The 17,963-nt window shown below is 40.6% G+C and overlaps 5 non-coding genes across 5 annotated transcripts; all 5 read right to left on the reverse strand.

The window, feature by feature from the left end:
• Positions 1-1,607: 1,607 nt before the first annotated feature.
• Positions 1,608-1,672, reverse strand: LOC132647633 (small nucleolar RNA SNORD109A). Its single transcript, XR_009585979.1, has one exon. It is a non-coding gene; the product is annotated as a small nucleolar RNA SNORD109A (small nucleolar RNA).
• Positions 1,673-5,212: 3,540 nt separating this feature from the next.
• LOC132647590 (small nucleolar RNA SNORD109A) lies at positions 5,213-5,277 on the reverse strand. Its single transcript, XR_009585937.1, has one exon. It is a non-coding gene; the product is annotated as a small nucleolar RNA SNORD109A (small nucleolar RNA).
• Positions 5,278-8,845: 3,568 nt separating this feature from the next.
• On the reverse strand, positions 8,846-8,910 carry LOC132647706 (small nucleolar RNA SNORD109A). Its single transcript, XR_009586051.1, has one exon. It is a non-coding gene; the product is annotated as a small nucleolar RNA SNORD109A (small nucleolar RNA).
• A 3,545-nt stretch (positions 8,911-12,455) lies between these two features.
• On the reverse strand, positions 12,456-12,520 carry LOC132647707 (small nucleolar RNA SNORD109A). The gene has a single exon (XR_009586052.1). It is a non-coding gene; the product is annotated as a small nucleolar RNA SNORD109A (small nucleolar RNA).
• A 3,617-nt stretch (positions 12,521-16,137) lies between these two features.
• Positions 16,138-16,202, reverse strand: LOC132647634 (small nucleolar RNA SNORD109A). The gene has a single exon (XR_009585980.1). It is a non-coding gene; the product is annotated as a small nucleolar RNA SNORD109A (small nucleolar RNA).
• Positions 16,203-17,963: the final 1,761 nt, after the last annotated feature.

Consider the following 17,963-nt stretch of genomic DNA (forward strand, 5'->3'; position numbering starts at 1 on the left):
GTTTCTCAAAGTCAAAACGAACAAGTTGCACAGAGGTGAAAGTCAGTAAGCCCTATGGTATCTTTGAGATTTCAGGGTGTCATTGAAATTTATCCTCTGTGCATGGAATTCTTTCATTGTTTATCCAACAGAGTATTCCATAATTTACTATAGATTTCTTCCATGCCATGCAACCTCATCTTGGATGAGAGGGTAATCCAAAGGTGCCTTTTTGTCTACATGTATGTTACCATGTCTCGATTCACGGAACTCAAGTCTTCCACTTGGAAGAGCGTTGGAATCATCTACCATGCTTCAGGTTAAATCTGATGAAAAGAAGATGTTTTGTATGCACTAACTGACTAGCCTGTGGTCAAATACTCATGGGTTGCTTTTTAATAGAATATGTTGTACTACACATCTGAGATTACATGATTTCCTTGATTGGATATTCAAGTTTCAACCATGGTTGTAGAAATTGTGTATCCAGCAAGAGTTACCAAGAGTCCTATCCTCCTGCTTCCTAAAAGTCTGTTAGTAGTAATATATATATATATATATATATATATATATATATATATGTGTGTGTGTGTGTGTGTGTGTGTCAGTTCTGAATTAATTATGTTCATCATGAGGATATTAAGAAGATTCAGTGTGTAGTTCTTTCTTGTTTCATTGGAGAGTTAGCGTGTCTGCTCCATTATCAGGACTGTGGGTCTACCAGCTAGCAACATGTTCTTTAGAAATATCTTTCCTTGTTTTTTAAAGGAATAGTTGTTTTCATAGATCTTGGGTAACACGCAAATTTTGTTAGAAGAGATGATGTGCATCTGTGTGAGAGCTGCAATAAGAGGAAGAATGTACACAGGTGGAAAACAGAAACAACAACAAGAAATAACAGAAAGCAAAGCCCAATTGTCATTTCCATGATGGATCAACTGAGATGGTTTCCATGCGACAGAGAGAGATAGGTAAACACAACATGCTCTGGAAGATTTTGGCAGCTAAGACAGAATTGAAGAACAACAATAAAACTATTGAATGTCTCAAACAGGTGCCCTGGCTTATCACCTAGCCATTATTATCTAGAATTTACCAAGCCTCAAACAGGAAAGACCATTTCAATTTTCCCTCTATTTAAATTGAATGATCCTGGAATTATTTGTTATACGTCAGCCTTTACACAACTTTGGGTAAAGGGCGAGGGCAGTCATTGTCCTCCAATATTCTTGGGACTACTGGCATGAGCCATAAAATCCGCTCCTGACACTTTACCACATATGTGCAAGGGTACATCGACCGAGACTAGGAATGAGCACCACGTTCGAATTCATCAGTTCTTAGATATTTTTTGAGTATATCATTTGCACCTACAGTCATCTCTACCTGATATATGTGCCTACTCCTATAGTAAAGGCTGTCTCCCTATCACTTGGAATCATTTCAATCTCTTTGAAAATAGAAAGCAATGAAGAAAGTATCAAACCAAGTATGGGTACTGTTATGAGGCCTTTTTCGAAAAATCTCAGAATCTGATGCCAAACTGCACAGTTCTCATCCTCTCTGAAGAGGGAAGAGTGCCAGGAAGGCTCTGAAATCCTCATGGGTCTCACGAGGTCCTCATATCTGGACCTCAGATTACATCTGCTCAAGTCAGTCAACGTCCTCAGATACCTGTTGTCATCATAGATCCAGAAAGGCCTTCGCTCAACACATGAGTTTTCACCTACCAAGTGAAACCCCAGAGAGCTAGACTTCTGGGCCTTGACAAGAAAGTTCAAAACTGTGCAGGAGGCATGTAGCTCATTCTGTCAAAGGTGGTGGGGAAACACAGTGACAGGATTGAAGAGCCTTTCCCCTCTGACACCTTATGAGAAAAATAGAGGTCAAAACATTGCATTTGGTCGGTGTCACTGGCCCCAAGTCGGGTAGCTGTGAATGTTCCCTGAAATTATGTACTTAATCTTTACAACAGAGATTTTGGTAAGAATAGAGAAAACATTCAAGTAAGCAAAATGACTTTGTTCCTATCTAGATAAGATTTTGTCAACATCCTAATTTGCGGTTTTGATTCTATGCTCTTCCTCTTAACCCTACTTTAGGATTCCTCCTCCTGTTCCTTTCTTCCATGTATGTTCCTCTCCATCTTACAGTGCCCAGTATTGAGCCTTCCAGTTGTCCTGCAATTGTCAATGCTCTGGAGGATTTTGTGATGTATGTCACATGACCACCAGCTCGTTCCATATTTCCTTGGACAACAAATTGGAACACACAAGCCAAGCTACATTTTGGTCCATATACATTTCCAGGTATCCCACAGGACATTGACAGGGACAGGAGTTGGGTTCTGTGTTCCTGATTCCTGAACCTTCTCTTCTTATCACCTCTCATGTCATGTTTCTTCAAATGAACTCAAATCCACCCAGTTTCCAAGATGAAGGAAGGCATTGCATTTAATACCAAAAATATTCTTCGTTTTGTTTTGTTTTGTTTTGATTTTTCCGACAATGGAAAACTAGATTTCTGGCTCAACATAATCCATAATCATTTATAAAAAGAATAATTATGGTTCATTGTCAGCTCTGTTTGGGGCTGCGAAAACTTTATGGCAATTCACCTGAATTTTAGAGGGCAAGATTGCAAGTTTCCATGCTACTTACAAGGACGTGAAAACGCATGGGTTGCTCTCTTAGTATCCACGCCAGAGGATCAAGGATAGATGAAATTTGTGAGGATTATTGTTCTGTGCTCTAGGGGTCTAGACTCCTAGCACCCTATCATCTTCCTTTGGGTTCCACACCTGTCAGGGCAGAAAGAAGAGTTTAATTCTTTGAGCTTGAATGTCCATAAGGGAAGGAGCTGTGAGAAGGCTTTTCTTAGTACTTCTGGATATATTATTTAGAATTGGAAGCTTCAAGGGTAGCTACAAAAGAAAGTCACATAGTCCAATACTTCACCCAACTAATGGTTTTCCAAATGCACATCAACATACTAATGGTATTAGGTAGTATCCTTGTCACTTGCTTGGGTTGGGACTACCTAGCTAAGTCCCCTACAATGCCAGGGCCATAACAAGTGTTCCACCAGCAAGAGGCAAGATGAAGCCTAGGTTGTTTAGCCATAAGAGGGACGTCAAATGATTCTCATCTCTAGAGGTACACAGTAGGTAAATATTTAGTCAGCCGAGACTGCAGCCTGCCTACAAACAAAAGACACCATGGGAAGCAGCGTCACTGCTTACCTGTCCTGCCAGAAGGGAAGAACCTCTCCAAGTTTTAGCCTGCAACATAATAAGTATGAAGGTTATCAGAAAAGGAAATGCGTCTAGGCAACCTTGACTTTCTAAAGTGTCCCGACCTTCAAGTCTGCCAGCTCTTCAGTATTTCCCAGAACCAACTATTGAATTCATTTCCTCCCTTCCAATCCCCTCAGATTTTAGCCACTGGGGCAAAAATTTTCTTCTTCTGATGGCTTCCTCAAAAGCTGTCTGTGAGAGCATCTTTGCCAGTGCCAGCAGACACAGTGTGGACGCCTCTCAGTGGGCAGCAAGGAAGTTCAACAAAGCAAAGAAGAGGCACTGCCTATAGCATTGCAGTTTGTTCATTCTTAACTCCTCCTCGTTTCTCAAAGTAAAAACGAACAAGTAGCAAAGAGGTGAAAGTCAGTAAGCCCTATGGTATCTTTGAGATTTCAGGGTGTCATTGAAATTTATACTCTGTGCATGGAATTCTTTCCTTGTTTATCCAACAGAGTATTCCATAATTAACTTTAGATTTCTTCCATGCCATGCAACCTCATCTTGGAAGAGAGGGGAATCCAAAGGTGCCTTTTTGTCTACATGTATGTTACCATGTCTCTATTCTTGGAACTCAAGTCTTCCACTTGGAAGAGCGTTGGAATCATCTACCATGCTTCAGGTTAAATCTGATGAAAAGAAGATGTTTTGTACGCACTAACTGACTAGCCTGTTGTCAAATACTCATGGGTTGCTTTTTAATAGAGTATGTTGTACTACACATCTGAGATTACATGATGTCCTTGATTGGATATTCAAGTTTCAACCATGGTTGTAGAAATTGTGTATCCAGCAAGAGTTACCAAGAGTCCTATCCTCCTGCTTCCTAAATGTCTGTTAGTAGTAAGATATATATATATATATATATATATATATATATATATATATATATATATCTGTGTGTGTATGTGTGTGTCAGTTCTGAATTAATTATGTTCATCATGAGGATATTAAGAAGATTCAGTGTGTGGTTCGTTCTTGTTTCATTGGAGAGTTAGCGTGTCTGCTCCATTATCAGGACTGTGGGTCTACCAGCTAGCAACATGTTCTTTAGAAATATCTTTCCTTGTTTTTTAAAGGAATAGTTGTTTTCATAGATCTTGGGTAACACGCAAATTTTGTTAGAAGAGATGATGTGCATCTGTGTGAGAGCTGCACTAAGAGGAAGAATGTACGCAGGTGGAAAACAGAAACAACAACAAGAAATAACAGAAAGCAAAGCCCAATTGTCATTTCCATGATGGATCAACTGAGATGGTTTCCATGCGAGAGAGAGAGATAGGTAAACAAAACATGCTCTGGAAGATTTTGGCAGCTAAGACATAATTGAAGAACACCAATAAAACTAGGGAATGTCTCAAACAGGTGCCCTGGCTTATCACCTAGCCATTATTATCTAGAATTTACCCAGCCTCCAACAGGAAAGACCATTTCAATTTTCCCTCTATCTAAATTGAATGATCCTGGAATTATTTGTTATACGTCAGCCTTTACACAACTTTGGGTAAAGGGCGAGGGCCGTCATTTTCCTCCAATATTCTTAGGACTACTGGCATGAGCCATAAAAGCCGCTCCTGACACTTTACCACATATGTGCAAGGGTACATCGACCGAGACTAGGAATGAGCACCACGTTCGAATTCATCAGTTCTTAGATATTTTTTGAGTATATCATTTGCACCTACAGTCATCTCTACCTGATATATGTGCCTACTCCTATAGTAAAGGCTGTCTCCCTATCACTTTGAATCATTTCAATCTCTTTGAAAATAGAAAGCAATGAAGAAAGTATCAAACCAAGTATGGGTACTGTTATGAGGCCTTTTTCGAAAAATCTCAGAATCTGATGCCAAACTGCACAGTTCTCATCCTCTTTGAAGAGGAAGAGTGCCAGGCAGGCTCTGAAATCCTCATGGGTCTCACGAGGTCCTCATATCTGGACCTCAGATTACATCTGCTCAAGTCAGTCAACGTCCTCAGATAACTGTTGTCATCATAGATCCAGAAAGGCCTTCGCTCAACACATGAGTTTTCACCTACCAAGTGAAACCCCAGAGAGCTAGACTCCTGGGCCTTGAGAAAGGTAGTTCAAAACTGTGCAGGAGGCATGTAGCTCATTCTGTCAAAGGAGGTGGGGAAACACAGTGACAGGATTGAAGAGCCTTTCCCCTCTGACACCATATGAGAAAAATAGAGGTCAAAACATTGCATTTGGTCGGTGTCACTGGCCCCAAGTCGGGTAGCTGTGAATGTTCCCTGAAATTATGTACTTAATCTTTACAACAGAGATTTTGGTAAGAATAGAGAAAACATTCAAGTAAGCAAAATGACTTTGTTCCTATCTAGATAAGATTTTGTAAACATCCTAATTTGCGGTTTTGATTCTATGCTCTTCCTCTTAACCCTACTTTAGGATTCCTCCTCCTGTTCCTTTCTTCCATGTATGTTCCTCTCCATCTTACAGTGCCCAGTATTGAGCCTTACAGTTGTCCTGCAATTGTCAATGCTCTGGAGGATTTTGTGATGTATGTCACATGACCACCAGCTCGTTCCATATTTCCTTGGACAACAAATTGGAACACACAAGCCAAGCTACATTTTGGTCCATATACATTTCCAGGTATCCCACAGGACATTGACAGGGACAGGAGTTGGGTTCTGTGTTCCTGGTTCCTGAACCTTCTCTTCTTATCACCTCTCATGTCATGTTTTTTCAAATGAACTCAAATCCACCCAGTTTCCAAGATGAAGGAAGGCATTGCATTTAATACCAAAAATATTCTTCGTTTTGTTTTGTTTTGTTTTGATTTTTTCCGACAATGGACAACTAGATTTCTGGCTCAACATAATCCATAGTCATTTATAAAAAGAATAATTATGGTTCATTGTCAGCTCTGTTTGGGGCTGCGAAAACTTTATGGCAATTCACCTGAATTTTAGAGGGCAAGATTGCAAGTTTCCATGCTACTTACAAGGACGTGAAAACGCATGGGTTGCTCTCTTAGTATCCACGCCAGAGGATCAAGGATAGATGAAATTTGTGAGGGTTATTGTTTTGTGCTCTAGGGGTCTAGACTCCTAACACCCTATCATCTTCCTTTGGGTTCCACACCTGTCAGGGCAGAAAGAAGAGTTTAATTCTTTGAGCTTGAATGTCCATAAGGGAAGGAGCTGGGAGAAGGCTTTTCTTAGTACTTCTGGATATATTATTTAGAATTGGAAGCTTCAAGGGTAGCTACAAAAGAAAGTCACATAGTCCAATAACTTCACCCAACTAATGGTTTTCCAAATGCACATCAACATACTAATGGTATTAGGTAGTATCCTTGTCACTTGCTTGGGTTGGGACTACCTAGCTAAGTCCCCTACAATGCCAGGGCCATAACAAGTGTTCCACCAGCAAGAGGCAAGATGAAGCCTAGGTTGTTTAGCCATAAGAGGGACGTCAAATGATTCTCATCTCTAGAGGTACACAGTAGGTAAATATTTAGTCAGCCGAGACTGCAGCCTGCCTACAAACAAAAGACACCATGGGAAGCAGCGTCACTGCTTACCTGTCCTGCCAGAAGGGAAGCACCTCTCCAAGTTTTAGCCTGCAACATAATAAGTATGAAGGTTATCAGAAAAGGAAATGCGTCTAGGCAACCTTGACTTTCTAAAGTGTCCCGACCTTCAAGTCTACCAGCCGTTCAGTATTTCCCAGAACCAACTATTGAATTCATTTCCTCCCTTCCAATCCCCTCAGATTTTAGCCACTGTGGCAAAAATTTTCTTCTTCTGATGGCTTCCTCAAAAGCTGTCTGTGAGAGCATCTTTGCCAGTGCCAGCAGACACAGTGTGGACGCCTCTCAGTGGGCAGCAAGGAAGTTCAACAAAGCAAAGAAGAGGCACTGCCTATAGCATTGCAGTATGGTCATTCTTAACTCCTCCTCGTTTCTCAAAGTAAAAACGAACAAGTAGCAAAGAGGTGAAAGTCAGTAAGCCCTATGGTATCTTTGAGATTTCAGGGTGTCATTGAAATTTATGCTCTGTGCATGGAATTCTTTCCTTGTTTATCCAACAGAGTATTCCATAATTGACTTTAGATTTCTTCCATGCCATGCAACCTCATCTTGGAAGAGAGGGGAATCCAAAGGTGCCTTTTTGTCTACATGTATGTTACCATGTCTCGATTCATGGAACTCAATTCTTCCACTTGGAAGAGCGTTGGAATCATCTACCATGCTTCAGGTTAAATCTCATGAAAAGAAGATGTTTTGTACGCACTATCTGACTAGCCTGTTGTCAAATACTCATGGGTTGCTTTTTAATAGAGTATGTTGTACTACACATCTTAGATTACATGATGTCCTTGATTGGATATTCAAGTTTCAACCATGGTTGTAGAAATTGTGTATCCAGCAAGAGTTACCAAGAGTCCTATCCTCCTGCTTTCTAAATGTCTGTTAGTAGTAAGATATATATATATATATATATATATATATATATATATATATATATATGTGTGTGTGTGTGTGTGTGTGTGTGTGTGTGTGTGTGTGTGTGTCAGTTCTGAATTAATTATGTTCATCATGAGGATATTAAGAAGATTCAGTGTGTGGTTCGTTCTTGTTTCATTGGAGAGTTAGCGTGTCTGCTCCATTATCAGGACTGTGGGTCTACCAGCTAGCAACATGTTCTTTAGAAATATCTTTCCTCTTTTTTTAAAGGAATAGTTGTTTTTATAGATCTTGTTTAACACGCAAATTTTGTTAGAAGAGATGATGTGCATCTGTGTGAGAGCTGCAATAAGAGGAAGAATGTACGCAGGTGGAAAACAGAAACAACAACAAGAAATAACAGAAAGCAAAGCCCAATTGTCATTTCCATGATGGATCAACTGAGATGGTTTCCATGCGAGAGAGAGAGAGATAGGTAAACACAACATGCCCTGGAAGATTTTGGCAGCTAAGACATAATTGAAGAACACCAATAAAACTAGGGAATGTCTCAAACAGGTGCCCTGGCTTATCACCTAGCCATTATTATCTAGAATTTACCCAGCCTCCAACAGGAAAGACCATTTCAATTTTCCCTCTATCTAAATTGAATGATCCTGGAATTATTTGTTATACGTCAGCCTTTACACAACTTTGGGTAAAGGGCGAGGGCAGTCATTGTCCTCCAATATTCTTGGGACTACTGGCATGAGCCATAAAAGCCGCTCCTGACACTTTACCACATATGTGCAAGGGTACATCGACCGAGACTAGGAATGAGCACCACGTTCGAATTCATCAGTTCTTAGATATTTTTTGAGTATATCATTTGCACCTACAGTCATCTCTACCTGATATATGTGCCTACTCCTATAGTAAAGGCTGTCTCCCTATCAATTGGAATCATTTCTATCTCTTTGAAAATAGAAAGCAATGAAGAAAGTATCAAACCAAGTATGGGTACTGTTATGAGGCCTTTTTCGAAAAATCTCAGAATCTGATGCCAAACTGCAAAGTTCTCATCCTCTCTGAAGAGGGAAGAGTGCCAGGCAGGCTCTGAAATCCTCATGGGTCTCACGAGGTCCTCATATCTGGACCTCAGATCACATCTGCTCAAGTCAGTCAACGTCCTCAGATACCTGTTGTCATCATAGATCCAGAAAGGCCTTCGCTCAACACATGAGTTTTCACCTACCAAGTGAAACCCCAGAGAGCTAGACTCCTGGGCCTTGACAAGGAAGTTCAAAACTGTGCAGGAGGCATGTAGCTCATTCTGTCAAAGGTGGTGGGGAAACACAGTGACAGGATTGAAGAGCCTTTCCCTTCTGACACCATATGAGAAAAATAGAGGTCAAAACATTGCATTTGGTGGGTGTCACTGGCCCCAAGTCGGGTAGCTGTGAATGTTCCCTGAAATTATGTACTTAATCTTTACAACAGAGATTTTGGTAAGAATAGAGAAAACATTCAAGTAAGCAAAATGACTTTGTTCCTATCTAGATAAGATTTTGTCAACATCCTAATTTGCGGTTTTGATTCTATACTCTTCCTCTTAACCCTACTTTAGGATTCCTCCTCCTGTTCCTTTCTTCCATGTATGTTCCTCTCCATCTTACAGTGCCCAGTATTGAGCCTTCCAGTTGTCCTGCAATTTTCAATGCTCTGGAGGATTTTGTGATGTATGTCACATGACCACCAGCTCGTTCCATATTTCCTTGGACAACAAATTGGAACACACAAGCCAAGCTACATTTTGGTCCATATACATTTCCAGGTATCCCACAGGACATTGACAGGGACAGGAGTTGGGTTCTGTGTTCCTGATTCCTGAACCTTCTCTTCTAATCACCTCTCATGTCATGTTTCTTCAAATGAACTCAAATCCACCCAGTTTCCAAGATGAAGGAAGGCATTGCATTTAATACCAAAAATATTCTTCGTTTTGTTTTGTTTTGTTTTGATTTTTCCGACAATGGACAACTAGATTTCTGGCTCAACATAATCCATAATCATTTATAAAAAGAATAATTATGGTTCATTGTCAGCTCTGTTTGGGGCTGCGAAAACTTTATGGCAATTCACCTGAATTTTAGAGGGCAAGATTGCAAGTTTCCATGCTACTTACATGGACGTGAAAACGCATGGGTTGCTCTCTTAGTATCCACGCCAGAGGATCAAGGATAGATGAAATTTGTGAGGGTTATTGTTCTGTGCTCTAGGGGTCTAGACTCCTAACACAATATCATCTTCCTTTGGGTTCCACACCTGTCAGGGCAGAAAGAAGAGTTTAATTCTTTGAGCTTGAATGTCCATAAGGGAAGGAGCTGGGAGAAGGCTTTTCTTAGTACTTCTGGATATATTATTTAGAATTGGAAGCTTCAAGGGTAGCTACAAAAGAAAGTCACATAGTCCAATAACTTCACCCAACTAATGGTTTTTCAAATGCACATCAACATACTAATGGTATTAGGTAGTATCCTTGTCACTTGCTTGGGTTGGGACTACCTAGCTAAGTCCCCTACAATGCCAGGGCCATAACAAGTGTTCCACCAGCAAGAGGCAAGATGAAGCCTAGGTTGTTTAGTCATAAGAGGGACGTCAAATGATTCTCATCTCTAGAGGTACACAGTAGGTAAATATTTAGTCAGCCGAGACTGCAGCCTGCCTACAAACAAAAGACACCATGGGAAGCAGCGTCATTGCTTACCTGTCCTGCCAGAAGGGAAGCACCTCTCCAAGTTTTAGCCTGCAACATAATAAGTATGAAGGTTATCAGAAAAGGAAAGGTGTCTAGGCAACCTTGACTTTCTAAAGTGTCCCGACCTTCAAGTCTGCCAGCCGTTCAGTATTTTCCAGAACCAACTATTGAATTCATTTCCTCCCTTCCAATCCCCTCAGATTTTAGCCACTGTGGCAAAAATTTCTCTTCTTCTGATGGCTTCCTCAAAAGCTGTCTGTGAGAGCATCTTTGCCAGTGCCAGCAGACACAGTGTGGACACCTCTCAGTGGGCAGCAAGGAAGTTCAACAAAGCAAAGAAGAGGCACTGCCTATAGCATTGCAGTATGGTCATTCTTAACTCCTCCTCGTTTCTCAAAGTAAAAACGAACAAGTAGCACAGAGGTGAAAGTCAGTAAGCCCTATGGTATCTTTGAGATTTCAGGGTGTCATTGAAATTTATCCTCTGTGCATGGAATTCTTTCCTTGTTTATCCAACAGAGTATTCCATAATTGACTTTAGATTTCTTCCATGCCATGCAACCTCATCTTGGAAGAGAGGGGAATCCAAAGGTGCCTTTTTGTCTACATGTATGTTACCATGTCTCGATTCATGGAACTCAAGTCTTCCACTTGGAAGAGCATTGGAATCATCTACCATGCTTCAGGTTAAATCTGATGAAAAGAAGATGTTTTGTACGCACTAACTGACCAGCCTGTGGTCAAATACTCATGGGTTGCTTTTTAATAGAGTATGTTGTACTACACATCTGAGATTACATGATGTCCTTGATTGGATATTCAAGTTTCAACCATGGTTGTAGAAATTGTGTATCCAGCAAGAGTTACCAAGAGTCCTATCCTCCTGCTTCCTAAAAGTCTGTTAGTAGTAAGATATATATATATATATATATATATATATATATATATATATATATATATATCTGTGTGTGTGTGTGTGTAAGTTCTGAATTAATTATGTTCATCATGAGGATATTAAGAAGATTCAGTGTGTGGTTCGTTCTTGTTTCATTGGAGAGTTAGCGTGTCTGCTCCATTATCAGGACTGTGGGTCTACCAGCTAGCAACATGTTCTTTAGAAATATCTTTCCTCTTTTTTTAAAGGAATAGTTGTTTTTATAGATCTTGTTTAACACGCAAATTTTGTTAGAAGAGATGATGTGCATCTGTGTGAGAGCTGCAATAAGAGGAAGAATGTACGCAGGTGGAAAACAGAAACAACAACAAGAAATAACAGAAAGCAAAGCCCAATTGTCATTTCCATGATGGATCAACTGAGATGGTTTCCATGCGAGAGAGAGAGAGATAGGTAAACACAACATGCCCTGGAAGATTTTGGCAGCTAAGACATAATTGAAGAACACCAATAAAACTAGGGAATGTCTCAAACAGGTGCCCTGGCTTATCACCTAGCCATTATTATCTAGAATTTACCCAGCCTCCAACAGGAAAGACCATTTCAATTTTCCCTCTATCTAAATTGAATGATCCTGGAATTATTTGTTATACGTCAGCCTTTACACAACTTTGGGTAAAGGGCGAGGGCAGTCATTGTCCTCCAATATTCTTGGGACTACTGGCATGAGCCATAAAAGCCGCTCCTGACACTTTACCACATATGTGCAAGGGTACATCGACCGAGACTAGGAATGAGCACCACGTTCGAATTCATCAGTTCTTAGATATTTTTTGAGTATATCATTTGCACCTACAGTCATCTCTACCTGATATATGTGCCTACTCCTATAGTAAAGGCTGTCTCCCTATCAATTGGAATCATTTCTATCTCTTTGAAAATAGAAAGCAATGAAGAAAGTATCAAACCAAGTATGGGTACTGTTATGAGGCCTTTTTCGAAAAATCTCAGAATCTGATGCCAAACTGCACAGTTCTCATCCTCTCTGAAGAGGGAAGAGTGCCAGGCAGGCTCTGAAATCCTCATGGGTCTCACGAGGTCCTCATATCTGGACCTCAGATCACATCTGCTCAAGTCAGTCAACGTCCTCAGATACCTGTTGTCATCATAGATCCAGAAAGGCCTTCGCTCAACACATGAGTTTTCACCTACCAAGTGAAACCCCAGAGAGCTAGACTCCTGGGCCTTGACAAGGAAGTTCAAAACTGTGCAGGAGGCATGTAGCTCATTCTGTCAAACGTGGTGGGGAAACACAGTGACAGGATTGAAGAGCCTTTCCCCTCTGACACCATATGAGAAAAATAGAGGTCAAAACATTGCATTTGGTCGGTGTCACTGGCCCCAAGTCGGGTAACTGTGAATGTTCCCTGAAATTATGTACTTAATCTTTACAACAGAGATTTTGGTAAGAATAGAGAAAACATTCAAGTAAGCAAAATGACTTTGTTCCTATCTAGATAAGATTTTGTCAACATCCTAATTTGCGGGTTTGATTCTATGCTCTTCCTCTTAACCCTACTTTAGGATTCCTCCTCCTGTTCCTTTCTTCCATGTATGTTCCTCTCCATCTTACAGTGCCCAGTATTGAGCCTTCCAGTTGTCCTGCAATTGTCAATGCTCTGGAGGATTTTGTGATGTATGTCACATGACCACCAGCTCGTTCCATATTTCCTTGGACAACAAATTGGAACACACAAGCCAAGCTACATTTTGGTCCATATACATTTCCAGGTATCCCACAGGACATTGACAGGGACAGGAGTTGGGTTCTGTGTTCCTGATTCCTGAACCTTCTCTTCTTATCACCTCTCATGTCATGTTTCTTCAAATGAACTCAAATCCACCCAGTTTCCAAGATGAAGGAAGGCATTGCATTTAATACCAAAAATATTCTTCGTTTTGTTTTGTTTTGTTTTGATTTTTCCGACAATGGACAACTAGATTTCTGGCTCAACATAATCCATAATCATTTATAAAAAGAATAATTATGGTTCATTGTCAGCTCTGTTTGGGGCTGCGAAAAATTTATGGCAATTCACCTGAATTTTAGAGGGCAAGATTGCAAGTTTCCATGCTACTTACAAGGACGTGAAAACGCATGGGTTGCTCTCTTAGTATCCACGCCAGAGGATCAAGGATAGATGAAATTTGTGAGGGTTATTGTTCTGTGCTCTAGGGGTCTAGACTCCTAACACCCTATCATCTTCCTTTGGGTTCCACACCTGTCAGGGCAGAAAGAAGAGTTTAATTCTTTGAGCTTGAATGTCCATAAGGGAAGGAGCTGGGAGAAGGCTTTTCTTAGTACTTCTGGATATATTATTTAGAATTGGAAGCTTCAAGGGTAGCTACAAAAGAAAGTCACATAGTCCAATAACTTCACCCAACTAATGGTTTTCCAAACGCACATCAACGTACTAATGGTATTAGGGTGTATCCTTGTCACTTGCTTGGGTTGGGACTACCTAGCTAAGTCCCCTACAATGCCAGGGCCATAACAAGTGTTCCACCAGCAAGAGGCAAGATGAAGCCTAGGTTGTTTAGCCATCAGAGGGACGTCAAATGATTCTCATCTGTAGAGGTACACAGTAGGTAAATATTTAGTCAGCCGAGACTGCAGCCTGCCTACAAACAAAAGACACCATGGGAAGCAGCGTCACTGCTTACCTGTCCTGCCAGAAGGGAAGCACCTCTCCAAGTTTTAGCCTGCAACATAATAAGTATGAAGGTTATCAGAAAAGGAAATGCGTCTAGGCAACCTTGACTTTCTAAAGTGTCCCGACCTTCAAGTCTGCCAGCTGTTCAGTATTTCCCAGAACCAACTATTGAATTCATTTCCTCCCTTCCAATCCCCTCAGATTTTAGCCACTGTGGCAAAAATTTTCTTCTTCTGATGGCTTCCTCAAAAGCTGTCTGTGAGAGCATCTTTGCCAGTGCCAGCAGACACAGTGTGGATGCCTCTCAGTGGGCAGCAAGGAAGTTCAACAAAGCAAAGAAGAGGCACTGCCTATAGCATTGCAGTATGGTCATTCTTAACTCCTCCTCGTTTCTCAAAGTAAAAACGAACAAGTAGCAAAGAGGTGAAAGTCAGTAAGCCCTATGGTATCTTTGAGATTTCAGGGTGTCATTGAAATTTATGCTTTGTGCATGGAATTCTTTCCTTGTTTATCCAACAGAGTATTCCATAATTGACTTTAGATTTCTTCCATGCCATGCAACCTCATCTTGGAAGAGAGGGGAATCCAAAGGTGCCTTTTTGTCTACAAGTATGTTACCATGTCTCGATTCATGGAACTCAAGTCTTCCACTTGGAAGAGCGTTGGAATCATCTACCATGCTTCAGGTTAAATCTGATGAAAAGAAGATGTTTTGTACGCACTAACTGACCAGCCTGTGGTCAAATACTCATGGGTTGCTTTTTAATAGAGTATGTTGTACTACACATCTGAGATTACATGATGTCCTTGATTGGATATTCAAGTTTCAACCATGGTTGTAGAAATTGTGTATCCAGCAAGAGTTACCAAGAGTCCTATCCTCCTGCTTCCTAAAAGTCTGTTAGTAGTAAGATATATATATATATATATATATCTTATATATATATATACATATATAGTAGTAAGATATATATATATATATATATATATATAGTAGTAAGATATATATATATATATATATATATATATATATATATATCTGTGTGTGTGTGTGTCAGTTCTGAATTAATTATGTTCATCATGAGGATATTAAGAAGATTCAGTGTGTGGTTCGTTCTTGTTTCATTGGAGAGTTAGCGTGTCTGCTCCATTATCAGGACTGTGGGTCTACCAGCTAGCAACATGTTCTTTAGAAGTATCTTTCCTTGTTTTTTAAAGGAATAGTTGTTTTCATAGATCTTGGGTAATACGCAAATTTTGTTAGAAGAGATGATGTGCATCTGTGTGAGCGCTGCAATAAGAGGAAGAATGTACGCAGGTGGAAAACAGAAACAACAACAAGAAATAACAGAAAGCAAAGCCCAATTGTCATTTCCATGATGGATCCACTGAGATGGTTTCCATGCGAGAGAGAGAGATAGGTAAACACAACATGCTCTGGAAGATTTTGGCAGCTAACACATAATTAAAGAAAACCAATAAAACTAGGGAATGTCTCAAACAGGTGCCCTGGCTTATCACCTAGCCATTATTATCTAGAATTTACCCAGCCTCCAACAGGAAAGACCATTTCAATTTTTCCTCTATATAAATTGAATGATCCTGGAATTATTTGTTATACGTCAGCCTTTACACAAATTTGGGTAAAGGGCGAGGGCAGTCATTGTCCTCCAATATTCTTGGGACTACTGGCATGAGCCATAAAAGCCGCTCCTGACACTTTACCACATATGTTCAAGGGTACATCGACCGAGACTAGGAATGAGCACCACGTTCGAATTCATCAGTTCTTAGATATTTTTTGAGTATATCATTTGCACCTACAGTCATCTCTACCTGATATATGTGCCTACTCCTATAGTAAAGGCTGTCTCCCTATCACTTGGAATCATTTCAATCTCTTTGAAAATAGAAAGCAATGAAGAAAGTATCAAAGCAAGTATGGGTACTGTTATGAGGCCTTTTTCGAAAAATCTCAGAATCTGATGCCAAACTGCACAGTTCTCATCCTCTCTGAAGAGGGCAGAGTGCCAGGCAGGCTCTGAAATCCTCATGGGTCTCACAAGGTCCTCATATCTGGACCTCAGATTACATCTGCTCAAGTCAGTCAACGTCCTCAGATACCTGTTGTCATCATAGATCCAGAAAGGCCTTCGCTCAACACATGAGTTTTCACCTACCAAGTGAAACCCCAGAGAGCTAGACTCCTGGGCCTTGACAAGGAAGTTCAAAACTGTGCAGGAGGCATGTAGCTCATTCTGTCAAACGTGGTGGGGAAACACAGTGACAGGATTGAAGAGCCTTTCCCCTCTGACACCATATGAGAAAAATAGAGGTCAAAACATTGCATTTGGTGGGTGTCACTGGCCCCAAATCGGGTAGCTGTGAATGTTCCCTGAAATTATGTACTTAATCTTTACAACAGAGATTTTGGTAAGAATAGAGAAAACATTCAAGTAAGCAAAATGACTTTGTTCCTATCTAGATAAGATTTTTTCAACATCCTAATTCGCGGTTTTGATTCTATGCTCTTCCTCTTAACCCTACTTTAAGATTCCTCCTCCTGTTCCTTTCTTCCATGTATGTTCCTCTCCATCTTACAGTGCCCAGTATTGAGCCGTCCAGTTGTCCTGCAATTGTCAATGCTCTGGAGGATTTTGTGATGCATGTCACATGACCACCAGCTCGTTCCATATTTCCTTGGACAACAAATTGGAACACACAAGCCAAGCTACATTTTGGTCCATATACATTTCCAGGTATCCCACAGGACATTGACAGGGACAGGAGTTGGTTTCTGTGTTCCTGATTCCTGAACCTTCTCTTCTTATCACCTCTCATGTCATGTTTCTTCAAATGAACTCAAATCCACCCAGTTTCCAAGATGAAGGAAGGCATTGCATTTAATACCAAAAATATTCTTTGTTTTGTTTTGTTTTGTTTTGATTTTTCCGACAATGGACAACTAGATTTCTGGCTCAACATAATCCATAATCATTTATAAAAAGGATAATTATGGTTCATTGTCAGCTCTGTTTGGGGCTGCGAAAACTTTATGGCAATTCACCTGAATTTTAGAGGGCAAGATTGCAAGTTTCCATGCTACTTACAAGGACGTGAAAACGCATGGGTTGCTCTCTTAGTATCCACGCCAGAGGATCAAGGATAGATGAAATTTGTGAGGGTTATTGTTCTGTGCTCTAGGTGTCTAGACTCCTAACACCCTATCATCTTCCTTTGGGTTCCACACCTGTCAGGGCAGAAAGAAGAGTTTAATTCTTTGAGCTTGAATGTCCATAAGGGAAGGAGCTGGGAGAAGGCTATTCTTAGTACTTCTGGATATATTATTTAGAATTGGAAGCTTCAAGGGTAGCTACAAAAGAAAGTCACATAGACCAATAACTTCACCCAACTAATGGTTTTCCAAATGCACATCAACATACTAATGGTATTAGGTAGTATCCTTGTCACTTGCTTGGGTTGGGACTACCTAGCTAAGTCCCCTACAAGGCCAGGGCCATAACAAGTGTTCCACCAGCAAGAGGCAAGATGAAGCCTAGGTTGTTTAGCCATAAGAGGGAGGTCAAATGATTCTCATCTCTAGAGGTACACAGTAAGTAAATATTTAGTCAGCCGAGACTGCAGCCTGCCTACAAACAAAAGACACCATGGGAAGCAGCGTCACTGCTTACCTGTCCTGCCAGAAGGGAAACCTCTCCAAGTTTTAGCCTGCAACATAATAAGTATGAAGGTTATCAGAAAAGGAAATGCGTCTAGGCAACCTTGATTTTCTAAAGTGTCCCGACCTTCAAGTCTGCCAGCCGTTCAGTATTTCCCAGAACCAACTATTGAATTCATTTCCTCCCTTCCAATCCCCTCAGATTTTAGCCACTGGGGCAAAAAT

The sequence above is a fragment of the Meriones unguiculatus genome, chromosome 14 (genome assembly GCF_030254825.1).
Source record: "Meriones unguiculatus strain TT.TT164.6M chromosome 14, Bangor_MerUng_6.1, whole genome shotgun sequence".
NCBI classification, from domain to species: Eukaryota; Metazoa; Chordata; class Mammalia; order Rodentia; family Muridae; genus Meriones; species Meriones unguiculatus.